The sequence below is a fragment of the Rattus norvegicus genome, chromosome 3 (assembly GCF_021556685.1).
Source record: "Rattus norvegicus strain SHRSP/BbbUtx chromosome 3, alternate assembly SHRSP_T2T, whole genome shotgun sequence".
In the NCBI taxonomy this organism is placed as follows: domain Eukaryota; kingdom Metazoa; phylum Chordata; class Mammalia; order Rodentia; family Muridae; genus Rattus; species Rattus norvegicus.
Window position 1 is genome coordinate 89,722,315 of NC_141536.1, and position 6,121 is coordinate 89,728,435.

Sequence of the window (6,121 nt, forward strand, 5' to 3'; positions counted from 1 at the left end):
GTTATTACTGATGGAATCCTCCCAGCTATTACACCTCGGAAGAATATTAAGGCGTGCAGCCAGCAAAGACAGATCTAAAGGAGGGGGAGGTGAGGACTGCAGCCCCGCACAATACCACCGATATTCAAATTGTGCTCTCCTGAGCTGTGGCTAATATCAGCATCATTTTTTAAAAAACAGACATATCAGTTGCAGTCAAGGTTTTTATTTTATTCTCCCCATTCTTCACTGCCTGGATGGGGGAAATAGGGGGGAAAAGAATCACTGGCTACATTACTTTTTAATTTAATGCCCTTGAGTAAGGGCAGTCGCAGCCAGGCATGATGGAGACCGCTGGAGAGCGGTTGCGCAGGTCCCCATGTGTGAGTATGGGTTGCAGCAACCATGTCCGCATCATTTTCTCCAGGTAAAGCCTTGCTTCCCATTGTCATGGCATCTCGCATCATACTATTTGAATTCGAGACACATCGACAGCACACTGAAGGGCCCCTGCCAATTTTTGCAGCTTGCTTGGAAAAGAGCATCAGGAAGCCAGCATTAGTCATTTATACGACTCCCAGGTCCCTGTTGTAAATTCAGCTTGCGGGCCTGCCTCCAGGTGAGGCCCCGTGGCTTCGCTCTCTAATCTTGTAACCCTTTGCGGCCAGTTTCTTCCCATAAACATGTGTTCCAAATCTTGGCTCAGGTTGTCCACCTCGCTGAACATTTTTTTTTTTTTTTTAGGGCTCGAGTCCCGCTGCCAGGAGAATACTAGACACAGACAGATTCCAACTCTTTGTCCTCAGCCCGGCTGCAACTGTCCGTTTAGCCACCCTTCCTGTATTTTCATGCAGATGAAATCTGGTTAAATTAGACAATGGTCCTCCCACAGCAGGAGGCCCAGGGTAGCCCATCTCATTTAAATATGAGATTTTCTCCTTCCCTCTAGGTCTTCCTTAACTTTCTGCTTCTTTTCTTCCTCCTACTCTTTCCTTCCTTCTTTTTTTTTTTAATTTATGTTTTGTCTTTGTGTTTCTTTTATTAGGGACAGAGGCACGAGTCATTATGTAGTAGAGGCTGGCCTTGAACTCCTGCTCTTCCAGTATCCAGGAGAATTTTTGAAGAATTGTTTTTATGGGTTTAGGAAAATTTTCACGGGTTGGGGATTTAGCTCAGCGGTAGAGCACTTGCCTAGCGAGCGCAAGGCCCTGGGTTCGGTCCCCAGCTCCGGGGAAAAAAAAAAAAGAAAGAAAGGAAAATTTTCACAACATAAATAGGGGAAAACGCAAATGTCCTACAATCCCAAACTTTAATATATTATATTATACATATACACATAAACATGCACATAAACATATTTAATTAGAAGAGAATGTAGCAAGTGAAGTGGCGATTAGTCTTTACCTTTTTATTTTCTAAACCAAGCAGGTGTCAAGCCTTTTTAAGAAAAAAAATGCTATTTGTAAAAATAACTTCTACCAGGGATGTTTTTAGATGAAAAAGATTGTTTTTTTAAAGTTTTATTATCTAGTCATCCCAGATTCCCATAGAATCCGAGGAAAGCTCTCACCCATCAGCCCCTGGGCAGCAGAGCTGTTCCAAGAGATAGCCTCTGCAAGGCAGGGGTTCCGGTTTAGAGAGTCCTGCAGAAGTGGAAAAGGCTTTATTCACCCACTTGGATTCTCTGTTATGAGTCTAGCTGTCCAGAGAGCACACACAGGCATGGGGAAAAAAAGACAAAGAAGAAAGGAAGGAGAGAATTAATTCCTTAGCTGGCCAAATGAGGAGGAGATACACGTGATCCTGAACCGTTATAGACCCTGGGTGAGCTTCCTGCCCAGTAATTCCAAGCCCTACAGAGCAGAACCAGTTTCCTTTCCCCACAAGGTCGTCCTGTGTCTGCATAGTCATACTTGTTACTCTCTGGAGTTCAGTAAAATCTCCTCCAGACTCAGACCACGGCATGAAACAGGGCTTTCAACATACCAAGAGCCCCAAATCAGGTAAAATTACCACAGGTTCCCAGGGGTAATTTTATACCCCTTTTAAGTATATCATGTAACCCAGGGCTACCATCAGCCCTGTGGTGTTCTGTATAAATTTGATAAAAGTTACCCATATTATTTATTTCTTAAATTTACACACACAATTGCGAAAGACATCACTGTTACAGACTGGAGAGATGGCTTAGTCCTAAGAGCCTGTACTGTTTTTATGGAAGACAGGAGTTTGGCTCCCTGCAGCCAAGTTAGACAGTTAATAACCACCTGCAATTCTAGCTGCAAGAGATGCCCTGGCAACCACAGACACCTGGACTTACATGCACATATCCCCTCACACATACATGATTTAAAAATATAAAGATTGGGCTGGTGAGACTGCACAGTGGTTTACATCACTCGCTCCTTTTGCAGAGACTGGGGCTTGGATCCCCAGCACCCATGTCAGCTTACCACTGTCTCTAACTCTGTCACAGGCATCAGACGCCCTGCTCTGGCCTCACTGGGCACCAGGCACACACATGGTGCACACACGGTGCACACACATAGTGCACATACACATATGTAGACAAGAAATAAAAACAATCTTTTTAAAAAGACATCCCTTAGGGGCTGGAGAGGTGGCTTAGCAGTTAAGAGCGTTGACTGCTCTTCCAGAGTAGTTCAATTCCCTACAACCACATGGTGTCTCACAACCATCTATAATGGGAACCGGTGCCCTCTTCTGGTGTGCACGCAAACATAAATAAATAAAAATGTAAAAAAAAATTTTTTTAAAATAAGGAAAAAAGACAACACTTTAATATTAAATTATACAAATAGATAATTCATTTTTAAATAATGGACAATTTAAGTGATTTACTCTAGTGTTAAAATTCAGAGTCACTTGTAGCTACTACATGCCGTACAATAAATGGACATATATCCTCAAGAAAATCAAATTATTTTTGTTTCCTTACAATGGTTTTATTTATTATGCGTGCATGTGTGGTGCATGCCTGTGGAGGTCAGATGACAGCTTGCAGAAAAGACAGTTCTCGCCTTCCGCAATGTGGGTCGCAGGGATAGAACTCAGGTTGTCAGAGTTGGTGACAACTACTTTAACCCACTGAGCCATCTCACTGACCTTTATTTATTTATTTATTTATTTATTTATTTGTCTATTTATAGTAAGAAAACAGACCTATTGAGTTCATATGAAGAAGCAATGGACAGGTAGTAACTCAGCACCACCTGACAAACCATTGTGTTTATGTCAGTACTGGGCATTGAGCCTAGGTCTTCGTATATACCAGGTGAGAGTTTTACCTTTAACCTATATCCCCAGGCTTGGCTTTAATGGATTTAATTTTAATTTTTCAGATAGTCCGTGTCTTCAGGTGAGTGTCCAGCAGCCCCAAGATTCACTTCACCTCCTCATTTGCGTTTTCAGTGGCCTGTTTGTTATGGTGCACAATGCCTAAGGTGGGGAACACCCAGGTGCTAGCTGGAGGGACGATGTCACTGTCAGCAAAGCTTACCCACTGCACCACGTAAGCTGTTGCCTCTGGCGTACTTCCCTGCAGCTCCTCGTTGCCTATATAATAGGCCATGGCATTGCTCTCAAACACACAGAATCTGTCATCACCCTCAAATGCTGGAACCTTGCTGGCAGGAAATTTTTGAAGAAATTCAGGGATGCGGTTGGTTTGGCCAAAGTGGAAGTGGAAGACCCTGCAGTTTTCAGAGTCTGTGTACAGAGCCCCATCCGCCATGGCGATTCGGCAGAGAAAGGGGGTAGGTGCTGCTGCAAAGAAAACCAACTGCAAGGGAGACAAGGCGATAAGCTACGTTTTTCACTGGTAAGATACTGAAAAATTTAGTTGTACCTGGGAAGGTATAAAGTTATTTGGAAACTGAACTGATAAATTATTGTCACAAAATATAGTATTCTGACAGGAGGATATTATATTTTTAAAAATTATTCATTTACTTTATGTGTATGGGTGTATTGTCTACATGAACATATTTGCATCAAATGCATGCCTGATGCCCACAGAGGCTGGGAGAGACTGTCAGATTCGTCTGGGTTCTGGGAATTGAACTCAGGTCTTCTGGGAGAGCAGTCAGCCAGTGTTCTTAACTACTCAGTCCTCTCCAGTCCTAGATACTACTTTTCTTTTTTTTTTTTTAGATCTTACATTCTTAAAGGTAAGCTTTAAGTTCTTAGGGCATTGCGGGCTGCTGGATGGTGTATGAACCTTATTCTTGTGTTAGGCAGGTGCTTTACCACTGAGCTACAAACCAGTCCCCTAAACTGTGCATTTTGACCTGCCACTGGCAGGTAATGAGAGTAATCCCTTGTGTATGTGACATAGTTAGAATGTTACTACTGCGAGCATTGGGCAGCGGGCCGTCAGGCCATCAGTCAGGTTTTGCACTTAGTGGATGCCCCGTGCTCTTCATACAACATGGGAATTTGAGAAATATTGATCAAAGATATTGGAGAGGGTACAAGCTTCTGGCAGCCATAAAAATATTTTCTTTTCAAGTCAGTGAGGGAGTACTCAACTGCCATCCCAGCTCCTCAGAAAGCTGAGGCTGAAAGGCCATTTGAGAGCAAGGATTCTAGACTTCTAGCTTTTGATAGACGGAGCATGGAATAATACCTAAAATGTTCCTCCCTTTCTCTCTGGAGATTTGATGCTAGAGAAGTTGGGTTAAGAATCTGTTTTGTTTAGTTTTTTTTTAAAGATTTGTTTTCATTTTAAAAAATTACGTGTACTTGTGTGTCTATGAGGGGGGCATGTGCATGTGAATGCAGGGGCCCTTGGAGGTGACTGGGAGGTCAGAGGTGACAGGTCCTCAGCAGCCCAAGTTGCAGGCAGCTGTGAACTGCTTGACATGGGACCTCTGTTCTCTGAAAGAGCAGCAAGCTCACGGAACAACTGAGCCAGCTCTCCAGCTCCAGCGTCAAGAACCCTAGCAATTTGTTCAGCAAGGGATCTTTTTGTAGTTACCGTAAGTTAATTTTTTGTGTGTTTCTAAACCATTGGGTTTTCAAGGGAATGCCATACGCTCACTTTGTGTTTCCAATTTTGCTCAAAACATTAATTTTACAATCACTCTTCATCAGTACTGAGCAAGGCCCTTTAAGGGGAACATTTTTCAGAAGTGTGCCTCTGACTTTCCATTTTGGAGGCTGTATTTTTCTATCATCAGCATGCATGCATACTCCCACTAATTGCGTTTTACCAGCAAGATGGCATCCACTCAATTCTCCCAGCCTGTGCCTAACAGTGACTTAAAATTTTATGTTCCATAATGCCTTTCCAATATACTACAACATTTGGCTGCAGCAAAAAAGAGTTGTCATATAATTTCTTGGATGGTATAAAAAAATCATTATTACCAAAATATAATTTTGCTACATCATCTAATACCAAATTTAAAGACTGAAACAGGAAGTATAGAATAGCCTAGAATTTTCTTTTTAATTTTTTTAATTATCTTTTTAACATCTTGACTGCAGTTTCCCCTCCCTCGTCTCCTCCCAGTAGCCCCCCTCCCCAGAATAGCCTGGAGTCTTAAAAGCTCGTCTGCTGCAGTCTCTTACCTTATTTGCCATATGTGTGGTGTTGCTGTATGTAACTTTGGTTTTAGATGCATTTCTGCAAGTTTTCTAAACATTTGTCTATACTCTTTTATTTACCATGTCATCTCTTTCCCACAAATGGGCTTCACAATTCTACTGCTTTGTTTTTGTTCATTTTGGCTGTTTTGTTCTCTCTCTCTCTGTATGTGCGTGTGTGTGTGTGTGTGTGCGTGTGCGTGTGTACGCGGGCGTGCATGAGAATGGGGACATACATACGCCATAGTGGTATGAATGTGGAGCTCAGAGAACAACTTCAAGCTTCAGTCTTTGCCTTCTTGTTTACGACAGGGTCAGGCTACCTGGTCCCTGAGCTTCCAGAGGTCTCATTTCTTCACCTTTTGTCATAGAAGCACTACGATTGCACGTGCGCCCCACCCCACATGGGTTCTGAAGATCAAACGGATGACCTCTTATTGTGCAGTGAGCACTTGACCATCTGTTTTAGTTACTTTTCTGTTGCCATGATAAAAAATACTATGACTGAGGCAACCTATAAAAGAAATGATTT

The 6,121-nt window shown here is 42.6% G+C and overlaps 1 pseudogene; it reads right to left on the bottom strand.

The window, feature by feature from the left end:
• Positions 1-280: 280 nt before the first annotated feature.
• Positions 281-3,733, bottom strand: LOC148006523 (elongation factor 1-gamma pseudogene; annotated as a pseudogene).
• Between the last annotated feature and the right edge of the window lie 2,388 nt (positions 3,734-6,121).